The sequence below is a fragment of the Bos javanicus genome, chromosome 27 (genome assembly GCF_032452875.1).
Source record: "Bos javanicus breed banteng chromosome 27, ARS-OSU_banteng_1.0, whole genome shotgun sequence".
Lineage (NCBI taxonomy): Eukaryota > Metazoa > Chordata > Mammalia > Artiodactyla > Bovidae > Bos > Bos javanicus.
The window spans coordinates 37737810-37757070 of NC_083894.1; positions in this window are offsets into that span (position 1 = coordinate 37737810).

The window sequence follows — 19261 nt, forward strand, 5'->3', positions numbered from 1 at the left end:
TGTGGTCCCCAGTAAGGTCCCTGAATAAAATGTAACTAGCAACTTTAGGTTGTGTATTTTTCTCAGGCAATGCTATGGTTATGTGTGAAGCCTAATATAGGTACTTCCTAATTATAATAACTGAAAAACAATTGTAAAGTTAGTGGTGAATTATCAAGTTAGTTTTAGAGGAAAGCACCAAGAGGACCAGGCCTTGCAACACCATGTAAAGCGCCAACCTTACTGAATCTGTCAAGGTTGGGATTCTTTTGTTTTGCTATGTTGCTCACAGGTACCATTCTACAAACGGCAACTTTAGTATCTCCCCACTTACCCCTAATTTTAAAAAATTATTTATTCTTGGTTGCGCTGGGTCTTCGTTGCTGCGCTGGGCTTTCTCTAGTTGCCAGGAGCCGGGGTACTCTCTCCTTGTGGAGCACTGGCTCTAGGCTTGCAGACTCAGGAGTTACAGTGGGTATAGGCTTGGTTACTTCCTGGCGTGTGGAATCTTTCTGGACCAGGGACTGAACCTTAGTGCCCTGCATTTTTTTTTTCAATCAGTGGGCCACCACGGAAGTCCTACCCCAAATTTTAAAAACTTGGTTTTGTTTCATTAGCATCCTCAGTGATATCTTTAGGTAAGAGCCACTGCTTTCCCCTCAGCTCCTCCATACCTGAACTGTACTAGCGCTTTAGAAAGCATTATGGTTCCTAAAGCTGTTTCATGTCCTGTGATTATACACAGAAACAGCCTGCTTTTCTGTTCACTCTGTAGGCTGGGATGGATTGCTTGATCATAGAATTCTGTTGGCTTTGTAGAAAAGAAGAAGGTATGAAATTGATAATTTTTATGGTATAAAGTGAAGATCAAAAAAAATTGAGGGCTTGAACATTTTTTCATTATTTCATAGATTTGCATGTATAAATTGTGTAAGGTTTTCAAATGGCAAAGTGAAGTGAAAGCCGCTCAGTCGTGTCCAACTCTTTGTAACCCCATGGACTATACAGTCCATGGAATTCTCCAGGCCAGAATACTGGCGGGGGTAGCCGTTCCCTTCTCCAGGGGATCTTCCCAACCCAGGGATGGAACCCAGGTCTCCTGCATTGCATTGCAGGCAGATTCTTTACCAGCTGAACCACAAGGGAAGCATATGGCAAAAATGACTGATTAATCATTAAACACTATGTTTTGGGTCTAGGATTACAAAACAGAAACCAAAACAAAGCTGTGTACCTGTTCTTGAGTCTTCAGTTCTCTAGTGAAAGCTAGGGGCTAAATAAGGGAACTAGGGCAGGCTATAATTTAGATGCCAATTAATTTAGAATGCCTCTGACTTTTTGCCAGTTTAACATAAGACTTCTAGCTATTTTCTAGCAAACTTACTAATTTTGAAAGGTCTCCAACTAAATACTGGGTTAACCAATAAGTTCGTTCAGGTTTTCCCAAAAGATGTAACAGAAAAACCTGAACAAATTTCTTGGCCAATCCAGTATTTGTCTTCAGTTCAATTCAGTTCTGTTGCTCAGTCGTGTATGACTCTTTGCAACCCGATGGACTGCAGCACGCCAGGCCTCCCTGTCTATCACCAACTCCTGGAGTTCACTCAAACTCATGTCCATTGAGTCGGTGATGCCATCCAACCATCTCATCCTCTGTCATCCCCTTCTCCTCCCACCTTCAATCTTTCCCAGCATCAAGGTCTTTTCAAATGAGTCAGTTCTTCACGTCAGGTGCCAAAGTATTGGAGTTTCAGCTTCAGCATCAGTCCTTCCAATGAACACCCAGGACTGGTCTCCTTTAGGATGGACTGGTTGGATCTCCTTGCAGTCCAAGGGACTCTCAAGAGTCTTCTCCAACACCACAGTTCAAAAGCATCAATTCTTTAGCACTCACCTTTCTTTATAGTCCAGTTCTCACATCCATACATGTCTACTAGAAAAGCCATAGCTTTGACTAGACAGACCTTTGTTGGTAAAGTAATGTCTTCACTTTTTAATATGCTGTCTAGATTGGTCGTAACTTTTCCTCCAAGGAGCAAGCGTCTTTTAATTTCTTGGCTGCAGTCACCATCTGCAGTGATTTTGGAGCCCCCCAAAATAAAGTCTGACACTGTTTCCACTGTTTCCCCATCTATTTGCCATGAAGTGATGGGACCAGATGCCATGATCTTACTTTTCTGAATGTTGAGTTTTAAGCCAACTTTTTCACTTTCCTCTTTCACTTTCATCAACAGGCTCCTTAGTTCTTCTTCACTTTTTGCCATGAGGGTGGTGTCATGTTATTCATATTTCTCCCAACAATCTTGATTCCAGCTTGTGCTTCATCCAGCCCAGTGTTTCTCATGATGTACTCTGTGTGTAAGTTAAATAAGCAGGGTGACAGTACTCCTTGATGTACTCCTTTCCCTATTTGGAACCAGTCTGTTGTTCCATGTCCAATCCTAACTGTTGCTTCCTGATCTCCATACAGATTTCTCAAGAGTCAGGTCAGGTGGTCTGGTAGTCCCTTCTCTTTCAGAATATTCCACAGTTTATTGTGATCCACACAGTCAAAGGCTTTGGCATAGTCAATAAAGCAGAAGTAGATATTTTTCTGGAATTCTCTTGCTTTTTCAAAGATCCAATGAATGTTGGCAATCTGATCTCTGGTTCCGCTGCCTTATCTAAATCCAGCTTAAACATCTGGAAGTTCATGGTTTACATACTGTTGAAGCCTGGCTTGGAGGATTTTGATCATTACTTTTCTGGCGAATGAGGTAAATACAATTGTGCCGTCGTTTGAACATTCTTTGGCATTGCCTTTCTTTTGGATTGGAATGAAAACTGACCCTTTCTATTCCTGTGGCCACTGCTAAGTTTTCCAACTTTGCTGACATATTGAGTGCAGCACTTTCACAGCATCATCTTTTCCAGCTCAACTGGAATTCCATCACCTCCACTAGCTTTGTTCGTAGAAATGCTTCCTAAGGCCCACTTGACCTCGAATTCCAGGATGTCTGGCTCTAGGTGAGTGGTCACACCACTGTGATGATCTAGGTCGTGAAGATCTTTTTTGTATAGTTCTTCCATGTATTCTTGTCACCTCTTCTTAATATCTTCTGCTTCTGTTAGGTCCATATCATTTCTGTCCTTTATTGAGCCCATGTGCATGAAATGTTCCCTTGGTATCTCTAATTTTTTGGCAGAGTCTTTCCCATTCTGTTGTTTTCCTCTATTTCTTTGCATTGATCGCTGAGGAAGACTTTCTTAATCTCTCCTTGCTATTCTTTGGAACTCTGCATTCAAATGGGTGTATCTTTCCTTGTCTCCTTTGTCTTTAGCTTCTCTTCTAATCATAGCTATTTTTAAGGCCTCCTCAGACAACCATTTTGCCTTTTTGCATTTCTTGGGGATGGTCTTGATCCCTGTCTCCTGTACGATGTCATGAACCTTCATCCATAGTTGTTCAGGCATTCTATCTCTGTTTTGGGGGGACACAATTCTACTTCTAACAGGTATTGAGATAATTTTAATTTTTATTCTTGTAGTTTTTCTGTAAGTTTGAAACTATTTCCAAGTAAAATATTTTTAAAAATAAATTTCTACATGGCCTAGAGTGAATCACAAAACCTACTCCAGGAAGGGAAAAAATATATCCCAAAAGAATGCAGGATTCTCCCAACTCACATACACAAGATGCTTGAAATGGATAACAAGGGCATTGACCAAACAGGACAAATTACAAAACTAGATGGGACCAGATTTATAAATGTGGATGCACTTACCAAGAATTCTAGATTCAACATGTCCAGTAAGTCTAGGAGTGCTCAGTCATGTCTGACTCTTTCTGATCCCCTGGACTATAGCCCTCCAGGCTCCTCCGTCCATGGGATTCTCCAGGCAAGAATTCAAGAGTGGGTTGCCTTGCCCTCCTCCAGGGGGTCTTCTCAACCCAGGGATTGAACCCGGGTCTCCTGTGTTGCAGGCAGATTCTTTACTGTCTGAATCACTAGGGAGGCCTACAGTGAAAGTGAAAGTGAAGTCACTCAGTCCTGTCTGACTCTTTGTGACCCCATGGACTGTAGCCTATCAGGCTCCTCAGTCCATGGGATTTTCCAGGCAAGTGTGCTGGAGTGGATTGCCATTTCCTTCTCCAGGGGATCTTCCCAACCCAGGAATCGAACCCAGGTCTCCTGCATTGTAGGCAGACGCTTTACCGTCTGAGCCACCAGGGAAGCCTAGATCAGATCAGATCAGATCAGTCGCTCAGTCGTGTCCGACTCTTTGCAACTCCATGAATCGCAGCACGCCAGGCCTCCCTGTCCATCACCAACTCCCAGAGTTCACTCAGACTCACGTGCATCGAGTCAGTAATGCCATCCAGCCACCTCATCCTCTATTGTCCCCTTCTCCTCCTGCCCCCAATCCCTCCCAGCATCAGAGTCTTTACCAATGAGTCAACTCTTCGCATGAGGTGGCCAAAGTACTGGAGTTTCAGCTTTAGCATCATTCTTTCCAAAGAAATCCCAGGGCTGATCTCCTTCAGAATGGACTGGTTGGATCTCCTTGCAGTCTAAGGGACTCGCAAGAGTCTTCTAAACACCACAGTTCGAAAGCATCAATTCTTTGGCGCTCAGCCTTCTTCACAGTCCAACTCTCACATCCATACATGACCACAGGAAAAACCATAGCCTTGACTAGACGAACCTTTGTTGGAAAGTAATGTCTCTGCTTTTGAATATGCTATCTAGGTTGGTCATAACTTTCCTTCCAAGGAGTAAGCGTCTTTTAATTTCATGGCTGCAGTCACCATCTGTAGTGATTTTGGAGCCCAGAAAAATTAAGTCTGACACTGTTTCCACTGTTTCCCCATCTATTTCCCATGAAGTGATGGGACTGGATGCGATGATCTTCGTTTTCTGAATGTTGAGCTTTAAGCCAATTTTTTCACTCTCCACTTTCACTTTCATCAAGAGGCTTTTGAGTTCCTCTTCACTTTCTGCCATAAGGGTGGTGTCATCTGCATATCTGAGCTTATTGATATTTCTCCCGGCAATCTTGATTCCAGCTTGTGTTTCTTCTAGTCCAGCGTTTCTCATGATGTACTCTGCCTACAAGTTAAATAAACAGGGTGACAATATACAGCCTTGATGAACTCCTTTTCCAATTTGGAACCAGTCTGTTGTTCCATGTCCAGTTCTAACTGTTGCTTCCTGACCTGCATACAAATTTCTCAAGAGGCAGGTCAGGTGATCTGGTATTCCCATCTCTTTCAGAATTTTCCACAGTTTATTGTGATCCACACAGTCAAAGGCTTTGGCATCTGTATCTCTCAAGACCCAGCGCCTATAAGATCTTATCTTTGTCTTTGGTTTTCAGCAGTTTGACTATGATGTGTGTAGGTGTGATTTTCTTTTTAGGTGTATTTTCTTTTCTGGTTGGGATTCACTGATTTTCCTTTCTGTGGGTTTCTTTTTTGATCAAATTTGAAATTTTGATTAAAATTTCTTCAAATACTATTGCAACTTCATTTTCTGTCTCCCTTTTTCTGGAATCCTGACCACACATGTGTTAAACTCACAGGCCCATTGAGGTGTTCTTTGTTTCCCTCCTAATATTTTACTCTTTGTGTTTCAGTTTAAATGATTTATTTTGAGCTATCTTCAAGTTTACTAATCCTTTCTCTTCTGTTGTGTCCAATCTTCCCCGTCTATACATAGGATCATTTTCCTTATACATTCATACTTTGACAGCCACTGATATTGTTTTCATGTTTCAGCCTTTGTAAATAATGCTGTCACGAACCCGGAGTTGTCGATATCTTTTTGAGTTAGTGTTTTTGCTTCCTTAGGATAAATACCCAGAAGTAGGATTGCTGGATCACATGGTAATTCTACTTTTAATTTTTTGAGGAAACTCCACACTGTTTTCCCTAGTGGCTGTACCAATCTACATTCCCACCAACAATGCACAGTGATTCGCTCACCCCCACCAACACTCATTAGCCCTTGTCTTCTTGAGAGTAGCCAGTCTAACAGATGTGAGATGATGACTTATTGTGGTATTGGTTTGTATTTTCCTAATGGTTAGTGATGTTGAGCAACTTTTCATGTACCTACTGGTCATCTGCATGTCTTCTTTGGAGAAATGTCTATACACTTCCTCTGCCCATTTTTAATCCTACTGAGTTGCTTGAGTTTCTTTATTTTGAATATTAACCCTTCATCAGGCACATATTTGTAAATACTTTCTTCCTCTCAGTATGCTGCCTTTTCATTGCATTGGTGATTTCTTTTTTTTTTTTTTGCTGTGTAGAAGCTTTTTAGTTTGATATAGTCCCACTTTTGTTGCCTTTGATTTGGTGTCAAATCCAAAAAGTCATCACCGAGACCAAGGTCAAGGCGCTTACTGCCTATTTCTTCTAGGATTTTTATGGTTTCAAGTCTTTAATCTATTTTGAGTAAGTTTTGTGTAACTGTTTGGTATAAGATCATGGTTCAGTTTTCTTCTTCTGCACGTGGCTTGTTTCCCCAGCATCATTTACTGAAGACAGATTGTCCTTTCCTAATAGTAAACTTGTTGTAAATTAATTGAACATATATGCATGGGTTTATTTCTGAGCTCACTACTCTGTTCCATTGATCTATATGTCTGTTTCTATGCCAATATCATAGTGTTTTAATTACTAGTACTTTGTAATATTGGAGAAGGCAATGGCACCCCACTCCAGTACTCTTGCCTGGAAAATCCCATGGATGGAGGAGCCTGGTAGGCTGCAGTCCATGGGGTCGTGAAGAGTCAGACACGACTGAGCGACTTCACTTCACTTTTCACTTTCATGCATTGGGGAAGGAAATGGCAACCCACTCCAGTGTTCTTGCCTGGAGAATCCCAGGGACGGGGGAGCCTAGTGGGCTGCTGTCTTTGGGGTCGCACAGAGTTGGACACGACTGAAGCGACTTAGCAGCAGCAGCAGCTTTGTAATACAGTTTGAAATCAGAACGTGTGATGCCTCCAGCTTTGTTCCTCTTCTCAAAATTGCTCGGGCTATTCAAAGTCCTTTGCGGTTCCGTACAAATCTTAGAATTTCTTGTTCTTTTTTTTAAAAATTTTTTTGTGTGTAGTTGTCTCTGTGTTAGGGATCAGCTTGAAGCATATAAACTTAAAGTTTTCTCAGATCTAAGGAAAGCCTGCACACTGGGCATAAGTGGTAACTTTCTAAATCTCCCCGTATGTGTAACTAATCCTTAAATAACCCAAAAGGGGGAAAATGGAAAAATAAAGGGCATAAAATAGCGATTGTCTCTTTAAATCCCCTGGAAGGTGCTTCAGGTAGAGGGGCATGAAACAATGATGGTGGAAAATGCAGCTGCCTGCCTGCCTGTGTCTGCCCCTCCGCTACCAGAGGCAGCTGTCGGTGATCAGAACCCAGACCCATTACTTGAAGGACGAAGTCCTTATCATCACTCTGGCTCCAGCAAGCCCCTCTAAGAGCACTGGTCCAGCTGGCGGCCGTGGGCTGGGGCGCGGGAGGATGCAGATCGCCTGTTGCCCGAGGCTGAAACTGACCAAAATTAAGCACAATTTACCAGGCTCGTCTTCCCCCACGAAGCTGCAAGCCTTTGAATAGACTCTGAAATTCTAAAATAATTACAGAAGACAGACTTGGCCACTTCCACGTCGTGCAGGTTGGGAGACAAATTCCTAGCACTTCCTACACTGCCATCTTCCCTGCCCTCCCAGGCTTATTTCGTCTTACATTCTGTACAGTGCATTTTAAATTCCCATTGTCAACTCACTCATGTAACAGTTAGAAGAACTGACTTCAGGGACTTCCCTGGTAGTCCAGTGGCTAAGACTTCATGCTCCCAATGCAGGGAACCCGGGTTCCAACCCTGGTCAGGGAACTAGATCCCATATGCCACAAATAAGAGTTTGCATGCTGCAATGAGGAGAAGGCAATGGTGCCCCACTCCAGTACTCTTGCCTAGAAAATCCCATGGGCAGAGGAGCCTGGTAGGCTGCAGTCCATGGGGTCGTGAAGAGTCGGACACGACTGAGCGACTTCACTTTCACTTTTCACTTTCACACATTGGAGAAGGAAATGGCAACCCACTCCAGTGTTCTTGCCTGGAGAATCCCAGGGACGGGGGAGCCTGGTGGGCTGCCGTCTGTGGGTTCGCACAGAGTCGGACACGACTGAAGCGACTTGGTAGTAGTAGTAGTATGCTGCAATGAAGGCCTGGGGCAGCCAACCAAAAAAAAAAAGAAAAATATATATATAAAACCGACTTCAGGTTGCCAAGTAGAATTTAAAATTATTGACAATGATAGCTGGAAATTAATTTATACACAGATTTTAAGGTCTTCTTCACGATATACTCCAGATTATGCAAAGGCATACTCGGAACTTTGTTCAAAAGAAAGCACATTTGTGTGTATGAGAAAGATGTAGAGCATAGCAAAGCAGTAGGGAAAGGATTGGGATCCCAGGCTTAGGGACTATCCTAAAACCATCTTATCTTCCATTATGAAAACAGTAAGAAGGTAGCATAAATTTAGAGTAAAAAATCTCATACTGCTGTGCGTTAACATCTTTTGTGGGCTTCCCGGGTGGCTCCGTGGTAAAGAATCCACCTGCCAATGCAGGAGACTCGAGTTCGTTCCCTGGGTCAGGAAAATCCCCTGGAGAAGGAAATGGCAGCCCATTCCAATATTCTTCCTGGGAAATCCCACAGACAGAGGAGCCTGGTGGGCTACAGTCCATGGGGTCACAAAAGAGTCAGACATGACTTAGCGACTAAACAACAACATCTTTTGCAGGCCTCAGGCAGAGTCCCAGTGATGAAATGATTCTTCCCCATGGTCATGTTCCTCTCATATTAGGCATTCTCTTAAGGCTTCATCCTACTTTTAAATGTTTTCCTTGACTCACTACATCATTTATACATCATCATGCATTTTGTTATTTTCATAAGGGTTTGATTTATTTCTCCAATTAGATGGCAGGGTTTTTGAGGTCAGGCATTATGCTTTAATTCTTTTTAATGCTACGCAGTACTGGGAACAGTTGTTATTCAATTACTATTTTATAATTAATTTTTCAGAGCATGAGCCATCTAAGGCCTTTTCATGTGTGATTTTGGGATGCAAATAATTGTATCTTGGAAGTTGCTACATTAATAGGAGTTCTGATGGGAGTGAAAGCAGAAATTCTTCTTGATAGAGGACTGTGACTTCCTAATTTTCGCTTAAACTTCTCTCATAACTTTTTTTTTCTGCTGAATCCTACTTGGAGTATTAATAATTCATTGATGTGTATATAGATGGATAGCTTGATATATTAAATTTGGTTGTAGGCATTAAACAAAATAAATGAAACCATGGCAAATTGGAAGAGAACGCAATTATTCAAGTTTAGCTGTAGAACACCTTGGAATGGTTAAGAATCACTACCATAAATCACCCAAATATCCCATAAATTTAACAGTTAGCATTCAAAATGTATTCCCTAGATAATATCTTTTGCAAAAGTCATTGTTTTTATTCATTAGAATTGTGAAACACTAAGTGTCCTGAAAATAATGTATAATTGTTATAGGAAATTATAAAAGGGCAGAAAAGCATGAGGAAGAAAACGTAAACCACTTGTGATTCCAACGCTCAGAAATAACTGATATTACCAAGATCTATGCAGTCATTAACTTTTTCCACTTGCGTTTTATTATTTTAAAGAAAAAGATAAATAATCCAATAGAAAAAAACGGGCAAGTGGTTAGAACAGACCCATCATAACAAGACTATGTGTAAATGGCCAATAAATCCATGAGAAACAAGAAAAATGCAAAGTACAATCATGAGATACTGCTCTGTAACCATATAGCTATGCAAATGAGGAAAGACTGGCGATATCCAGTGTTACTAAGGATGTGAAACAATGGAAGCTTTTCACCACTGATGTATCAACTGGTTGCAGGAAATTAGGAAAACTGACATTATCTACTAAAGTTTCATGGCAAATAGATGGGGAAACAATGGAAACAGTGACAGACTCTATTTTGAGGGGCTCTAAAATCACTGCATATGGTGACTGCAGCCATGAAATTAAAAGATGCTTGCTCCTTGGAAGAAAAACTATAACCAACCTAGACAGCATATTAAAAAGCAGAGACATTGCTTTGCCAACAAAGGTCTGCCTAGTCAAAGCTATGGTTTTTTCCAGTAGTCATGTATGGATGTGAGAGTTGGACTATAAAGAAAGCTGAGCACCAAAGAATTGATGCTTTTGAACTGTGGTGTTGAAGAAGATTCTTGCGAGTCCCTTGGGCTGCAAAAAGATCCAACCAGTCCATCCTAAAGGAAATCAGTCCTGAATATTCACTGGAAGGACTGATGCTGATGCTGAAGCTGAAGCTGAAGCTCCAATACTTTGGCCACCTGATGCGAAAAACTGACTCATTGGAAAAGACCCTGATGCTGGGAAAGATTGAAGGCTGGAGGAGAAGGGGATGACAGAGGATGAGATGGTTGGATGGCATCACTGACTCGATGGAGATGAGTTTGAGTAAACTCCAGGAGTTGGTGATGGACAGGGAAGCCTGGCGTACTGCAGTCCATGAGGTTGCAAAGAGTCAGACACAACTGAGTTGAACTGAACTAAAACCGAAGATTCATGTATCATTGACTTAGCAATCCCACTCCTAAATATTTGCTCAACAGAATGTGTGCTCCTATGGAATAAAAGGCTTGAAGAAGCATGTTCATAGGAGTATTATCCAAAATAGCACCAAATGTCCTTCAAGAGCAGAATGAATAAAAATGTCATGGTCTATTCACGCAGAAACTTAGAAAGGCTTTCTCCATCCGATACACAGCAATAAAAAACAGTTATTTCATGCAATGTGGGAAGTGGAAAAGGCCAGATGTAAAGTGTAATTCCATTTATGTAAATTTGAAAACAGATAAAAGTAAAACAAAATGTTTATAGATATACAACAAGCGGTAAATCTACAAAGGAAAGTAAGGGAGTAATTACACTCATGTGTTCATTCAGGGAGAAGGGAGAGGTGAAAGCTGGGAGGTGGCGGGAGGACTCTGGGATGCTCGAACCTTTCTATATATTGGGTTGGCCAAAAAGTTTGTTCAGATTTTTCTGCAAGATGTTACAGAAAAACACAAAATAAATTTTAGGCCAACTCAACATTTCTGGTTATGATTATACAGTGGAAGTGAGAAATAGATTTAAGGGACTAGATCTGATAGATAGAGCACCTGAAGAACTATGGATGGAGGTTCGTGACATTGTACAGGAGACAGGGATCAAGAGCATCCCCAAGGAAAAGAAATGCAAAAAAGCAAAATGGCTGTCTGGGGAGGGCTTACAAATAGCTGTGAAAAGAAGAGAAGCGAAAAGCAAAGGAGAAAAGGAAATATATAAGCATCTGAATGCAGAGTTCCAAAGAATAGCAAGGAGAGATAAGAAAGCCTTCTTCAGCAATCAATGCAAAGAAATAGAGGAAAACAACAAATGGGAAAGACTAGAGATCTCTTCAAGAAAATTAGAGATACCAAGGGAACATTTCATGCAAAGATGGGCTCGATAAAGGACAGAAATGGTATGGACCTAACAGAAGCAGAAGATATTAAGAAGAGATGGCAAGAATACAAAGAAGAACTGTACAGAAAAGATCTTCACGACCCAGATAATCACGATTGTGTGATCACTGACCTAGAGCCAGACATCCTGAAATGTGAAGTCAAGTGGGCCTTAGAAAGCCTCACTATGAACAAAGCTAGTGGAGCTGATGGAATTCCAGTTGAGCTCTTTCAAATCCTGAAAGATGATGCTGTTAAAGTGCTGCACTCAATATGCCAGCAAAGTTGGAAAACTCAGCAGTGGCCACAGGACTGGAAAAGGTCAGTTTTCATTCCAATCCCAAAGAAAGGCAATGCCAAAGAATGCTCAAACTACTGCACAATTGCACTCATCTCACACACTAGTAAAGTAATGCTCAAAATTCTCTACGCCAGGCTTCAGCAGTACATGAACTGTGAACTTCCAGATGTTCAAGCTGGTTTTAGAAAAGGCAGATGAACCAGAGATCAAATTGCCAACATCCGCTGGATCATGGAAAAAAAAAAAGTCCCAGAAAAACATCTATTTCTGCTTTATTGACTATGCCAAAGCCTTTGACTGTGTGGATCACAACAAACTGTGGAAAATTCTGAAAGAGATGGGAATAACAGACCACCTTACCTGCCTCCTGAGAAACCTATATGCAGGTCAGGAAGCAACAGTTAGAACTGGACATGGAACAACAGACTGGTTCCAAATAGGAAAAGGAGTATGTCAAGGCTGTATATTGTCACCCTGTTTATTTAACTTATATGCAGAGTCCATCATGAGAAACGCTAGGCTGGAAGAAGCACAAGCTGGAATCAAGATTGCCGGGAGAAATATCAATAAGCTCAGATATGTAGATGACACCACCCTTATGGCAGAAAGTGAAGAGGAACTAAAAAGCCTCTTGATGAAAGTGAAAAAGGAGAGTGAAAAAGTTGGCTTAAAGCTCAACATTCAGAAAACTAAGATCATGGCATCTGGTCCTATGACTTCATGGCAAATAGATGGGGAAGCAGTAGAAACAGTGTCAGACTTTATTTTTGGGGGCTCCAAAATCACTGCAGATGGTGACTGCAGCCATGAAATTAAAAGACGCTTACTCCTTGGAAGGAAAGCTATGACCAACCTAGATAGCATATTCAAAAGCAGAGACATTACTTTGCCAACAAAGGTCCATCTAGTCAAGGCTATGGTTTTTCCAGTGGTCATGTATGGATGTGAAGAAAGCTGAGCGCCAAAGAATTGATGCTTTTGAACTGTGATGTTGGAGAAGACTCTTTCGAGTCCCTTGGACTGCAAGGAGATCCAACCAGTCCATTCTAAAGGAGATCAGTCCTGGGTGTTCTTTGGAAGGACTGATGCTGAAGCTGAAACTCCAATACTTTGGCCACCTCATTCGAAGAGTTGACTCATTTGAGAAGACTCTGATGCTGGGAGGGATTGGGGGCAGGAGAAGGGGACGACAGAGGATGAGATGGCTGGATGACATCCCCAATCGATGCACATGAGTCTGAGTGAACTCCGGGAGTTGGTGATGGACAGGGAGGCCTGGCATGCTGTAATTCATGAGGTCACAAATAATCGGACACGACTCAGCAACTGAACTGAACTGAACTGAACATTTCTGGACCCAGGTGGTGGTTACAAGATACTCATTTTGTGACAAGTCAAATGTACCTGTTTCTTATGTGCATGCTCAGTCATGTCTGACTGTTTGCAGCTCCATGGACTGTAGCCCGCCAGGCTTCTCTGTCCATGGGGATTCTCTAAGCAAGAACACAGGAGTGGGTTGCCATTTTCTTTTCCAGGGGATCTTCTCCACCTGGGGATTGAACCGAGTCTCCTGCGTTACAGGTGGATTCTTTACACCTCCCTGAGCCATCAGGGAGCTTTCTTATGTTATAGTGAACAATAAAAATGTTTAAAACAACACAAAAGTATTGTTAATATTTTCTCTTTATTTATGTTCCCAGGTTGGGTGCACAAGTTTTATAAATATTACAATATCTTGTTGGAGTGATCCCTTTATTAATACCCAATAACCTTCTGTATCTCTTAGTATATACAGTCTTTGGTTTAAAATCTATTTTGTCTGATACAAGTATAGCTATTCAGCTTTTAATGGTTTTCTTTTGCCTGGAATATTATTTTTCATCCGTACACTTTCAGTCTGTGTGTGTACTTAAAGCTGAAGTGAGTCTCTTCTGAGAGCATGTAGTTGGGTCTTATTTTGTTTATCCATTTAGCCACTCTGTGTCTTTTGTGGAGAATTTGGCCTATTTAAATTTAAAGTAAATATTGACAGGTGCGCACGTTCTATTGCCATTTTAAAATTGTCTTCTGGTGCTTTGTCATTCCTGTGTTTCTTTTTTCCTCTCTTGCTTTCTTTGTGTTTGGTGATTTTTATGTAGTGGTATACTTAGATTCTCTTTATTTTTTTTTTGAATCTACTTAAGGTTTTGCTTTGTGGTTAGCATGAGGCTTACACAAAACATCTTATTTATAACAGTCTATTTTAAACTGTTAACAACTTAACTTTGGATGTATACTAAATCTCTACATTTGTACTCTTTTTGTTAAAACCTTTTATGTTTTTGATGCCAAAGTTTATATTGTTTTGTCTTGCTCATCCATTTACAAATCACTGTGTGTGAAACTGTGTGTTAGTCGTTCAGTCGTGTCCCACTCTTTGCACCCCCATGGACTATGGTCTCTCGGGCTCCTCTAGTCCGTGGGATTGTCCAAGCAAGGATACTGGAGTGGGTTGCCATTCCCTTCTCCAGGGATCTTCCCAACCCAGGGATTGAACCCGGGTCTCCTGTATTATGGGCAGATTCACAGATTCCTTACCATCTGAGTCACCAGGAAAATCCCTGCAGTTATAGTTATTTTTGCTAATTTTTCCTTTTAAGCTTTAGACTAAATTTAAAAGTGATTTACACATTCCATTACATGAGTATTCTGCACTTAATATATATTTACTTTTACCAGAAAAATTTATACTCTCCTATGTTTTCCTGTGGCTAATTGGTGTCCTTTGTTTCACCTTGAAGAAGTCACTTTAACATTTCATGTAAGGTTGTCTACTGGTGATGAACTCTCACATTTTGCTTGTTTGGAAAACTCTTTATCTCTACTTCAATTCTGAAGAACAACTTTTCCAAGCAGAGTATTCTTAGTACAGGTTTTTTTTTTTTTTTTCTCTTTTAGCATTTCAATATATCTTACCATTTCATTATAGCCTGCACAGTTCCTCTGAAAAATCTGGTTATAGTCTACAGAGTTTTCCTCGTATGTTGCAAGTTGTTTTTCTCTTGCTACTTTTAAAATTCTCTGTCTTTAATTTTGGCAATTAAATTATATTGTGTCTTAGAATGGGCCCCTTTGGAATCATCTTATTTAGAACTCTCTAGATTTCCCGAATCTAGATATCTATTTCCCCAGGTTAGGGAAGTTCTTAGCCATTATTTCTTTGAATAGCTTTCTGCCTCTTTCTCTCTCTTCTCCTTCTGAGACCTCAGTAATGTGATTTTTGTCCTCTTGACAGTGTCCCATAGGTTCCTTAAGCTCTCCTCACACTTTTTCATTCTTTTCTCTCTTTGCTCTTTTTGTTGAATGACTTCCACTGCTGTCTTCAAATTCACTGATTCTTTCTTTGCTACACCTAGTTTGCTGTTGAATCTTTCAGTTCAGCTATTGTATTCTTCAACTCTGTGATTTCTGTTTGGTGCTCTGTTTTCTTGGGTTCCAACACTGGGTTGGGAAGGTCCCTTGGAGAAGGGGAACAGCTACCCATTCCAGTATTCTGGCCTGGAGAATTCCAAAGACTATATAGTCCACAGGGTTGCACAAAGAGTCAAACACGATTGAGCAGCTTTCACTTTCACTCTATTTTCTATCTCTTTATTGAAATTCTCACTTTCTTCATGCATTGTTTTCTTGATCTTGGTTAGCATCTTTAGGACCATTATTTTGAACTCCTTATAGGGTAAATAAACTATTTTAGTTTCATTAAGACCTATTTCTGGGGTTTTATCCTGTTGTTTCATTGGAACATAGTCTTCTATTTTAAAAAATTTTTCTTGACTCTCTTTGTTGGTTTCTATGCATTAGATGAAACAGCCAACTTGCCCAGTTTTGGAGGAGTGGCCTCCTGTAGGAAATGAAACTTATTCCTCAACCCCGTCCTCACTCTTGGTTGTCTTGCAAATCTTTGTGATTGTCTAAGCAGACTACTTTTTTCTTAGTGGCTTCCAGTAGTTGAAGGCGTGCCAAGACCTGTCAGTGTCCCAAAGGAGAGGATCTCAGTCAACGCCTAGATTCAGGCTGAGCGAAAGCTGGATCAGGCCTCCCTGGGGGCTCAGTGGTAAAGAGTCTGCCCATCAATGCAGGAGACGTGGATTCGATCCCTGGATTGGGAAGATCCCACATGCCTTGGAGCAGCTAAGCCCATGCACTATAACTATAGAACCCATGCTCTAGAGCCCGGAATTCACAGCTACTGAGCTCATGGGCCACAACTACTGAAGCTCACGAGCCCTAGAGCCTGTGTTCCCCGACGAGAGAAGCCGTCACAGTGAGAAGCCCCCCACACCACAGCTAGAGAAAAGCTCCCGCAACAGTGAAGACCCAGCATAGCCAACAATAAATAATTAATTTAAAAATTTTTAAAGGAACCCCCCCACCCCCACCAAAAAAAAGCTAGATCTTCAGGCAGCAGCTTGTAACGTACGGAAATAGATATCTTATGGGAAAAAGACGGGGAAGAATTTTCTGTACTCCTTCTGCACTGACCTCTAAGAGCACAGCCACTGAAGAACTGTTTCTTTGCTGCAGTCCCGTTGAACCCGGGGACACAAGCCTCCCTAGCCATCAGAGCCAGGCTATCAGGGGAGGTGCCCTCTTGATGGCACCACAAAACCCAGGGTGCCAGATGTGTGCACCAGTTCTCCTCTGCCCCGTCACAGGCACTGCTGACGTCAATGGGGCACAGACAGTGTGGAAACTGTTCCTGCTGTGCTCCCCCGTCTCCGCGGAGCGTCGTCCTTGGTCTGTAGATGTGTGCTGGATTAGAAGCCTGACTCTCAGACCGCAGCTTTTAGGATAAGCATACAGGCCTTTTTCAGAGAAAGCCTGGAGGTTGGGCGTTTCTGATTGGCATCTCTGCACTGAGCCTTGGGGGGATCGTCTCGTAAGAATTCTTTCTCTGTCTCATCCAGTCCTGTGGGATCTGAATGTACAAGTCCTGCTGGTAACCAGAGACAGGCAATGAAGGAGCGTGCCCCCTGGGTGGCGGCACACCAGCTGGGGCACCAGACGTGTGCACAAGCTCCTTCTAGGGAGATGCTCATGACGTAGATCCGGGCACAGGGAGGCACAAAGGTGGGACCCGCTGGCCTCCCTGGTCTCTGGGGGTGGCAGTGGCAGCTAGCCCCTCTCTTGTGTTAAATTAGAGGCCTGAGACAGGCTGCAGCTTTCAAAACATGCAGAGAGGCCTTTTTCAGGGAAAGCCTGGGCATTGCCGTGTGTTGTCTCTGCTCTGAGGCCTGGGGGGAAAGCTGGGAACCCTCACAAGCCCTTTTGAAATGGGTTCTTTAAAAGAGAGTTGTGAAGCACTGTGGAGAACAGTATGGGGGTTCCTTAAAAAACTAGAAACAGAGCTACCATGTGATCCAGCAATCCCACTCCTGGGCATATACCCTGAGAAATCCTTAATTCAAACAGACACACATTCCCCAGTGTTCACTGCAGCACTATTTGCAATAGCGAGGGCGTGGAAGCCACTGAAATATCCATCAACAGATGAACGGATAAGGAAGATGCGGTCCATATACACAGTGGAATATTACTCAGCCATGCAGAGGAATGAAACTGGGTCTTTTGTAGTGATGTGGATGGACTGAGAGTCCGTCATACAGAGTGAAGCAAGTCAGAAAGAGGAAAAGAAATCTCACATATGAATGCATTTTTGCAGAATCTAGAAAGATGGTGCGGATGAGCCTATTTGCAGGGCAGGAAAAGAGACATAGACGTGGAGAGTGGACGTGTGCACACAGCTGAGTGGGAAGGGGAGGGTGAGATGAACCCGGAGGTTAGGACTGACGTAAATACACTAACTACCACGTGTGTAACAGACAGCTAGGGAGAAGCTGCTGCTGAGAAGGCCCTTCAGGAGGACACCCCAATAAATAAATAAATGCATACATAACTTTAAAAGAGGGAGAGAGCTGGGAGTTTCTCCTGATTGTAGGCTATTAGGCCGGAGACGGGGTCTAAGGTGGGATTGCATCTTACCCTCTCCGACCCGTTTGGATGTGAGTCCATCCTCGTTCACTCAGGGTATATCAGTGGCTCACTCAGCGTCCTGATTTCTTTCAGAGGAAACCGCAGCACACAGAGCTGTGTCCCAGGAGCAGGTGTGCTCAGGGGCCTCCTGTGTCACCGCCTGGGACTGGAAACAAGGTCCAATCTTTTTAATGCTGTGACAGCTTCCTTTTCACCTGGAGCGTCAAGATATTCCAGCTTTATCTTCTACATCATCAGCCCTTACTTCAAGAGGCCTTGGGGTTTTCATTTGTTTTGCCTCATCTTGTGATTTAGTGGGAAATGGTGCTTTGAGATCACAATCTGGGTTTGATGGATTCCCACTGCCAGTGGGATGGTTATTGTTTATAAGCCTTTTCCATGGACAGATCTAGGAATTACACCTATTTATTTATCTGTTTGTAAACTGTGTTCCACTTGAAACTATTGGCAAAATTAAAATTTTTACTTGGTCTCATCTATATGGCTATGTTTTCTTTCTTCTGCATTGAATATCCCAATTTTTGCCTTGTTAGTATAGCCTTCAAACACTAAACTTTGGCTTTTTACCCCCATTTAGACTTAGTTTAAAAGTAGCCATGCATTTAATGCTCATGACTAATTATTTTTATTTATTTATTTTTCTAATTAATTAATTTATTTTAATGGAAGGATAATTACTGTACAATATTGTGTTGGTTTCTGCCACACATCAACATGAGCTAGAAACAGGCATACATATGTCCCCTCTCTCTTGAAGATCCCTCCCACCTTCCCCCCGTCCCACCCCTCTAGGTTTCAGGCATATGTGTGTGCAAATTGCTTCAGTTTGTCCTAGGCTGCATGACCAATTCTTATGTCTAAGACTCTTAAGTATTTATTTGAAGCTTATTTTCTAGTAGATATTTCTGGAGAAACTCACGAGAAAAACATTCCCCAAGTTCTTGTATGTTTTGAGAATAATCTAACTTTTTGTACTTAAAAGTTTATCAGATTTAAAATTTTTGGTTCACATTTTCCTTCCTTGAGGATCTTAAATTTACTTCTAGCATGAAGTGTTGCTTTCAAAAAGTGTGATGATAAAAAAGAAGAGTCATGATAAAAATGTAACTTTCTTACCCTTGTTATTTAGTCAGCGGCTCCATTGCCTAGATTTCCAAAGAGCTTTGACATTTTTCACTTATTATGAAGCAACGGGCAAGAGTCTTGGTGTGTTTTGTGGGCAAGTCTTTCTGGAATGCTTTCATTGGTGTTATTCTGTCCCTTATTTTCCTTTGAGATTTTATATGGAATTTAACCTTAATCATTGTCAGCTGCTCATTTTCTTGTGCAATTAGTTTTCCTGAACTTTTTGAAGGAGAAGTGATTAAGTCAAGG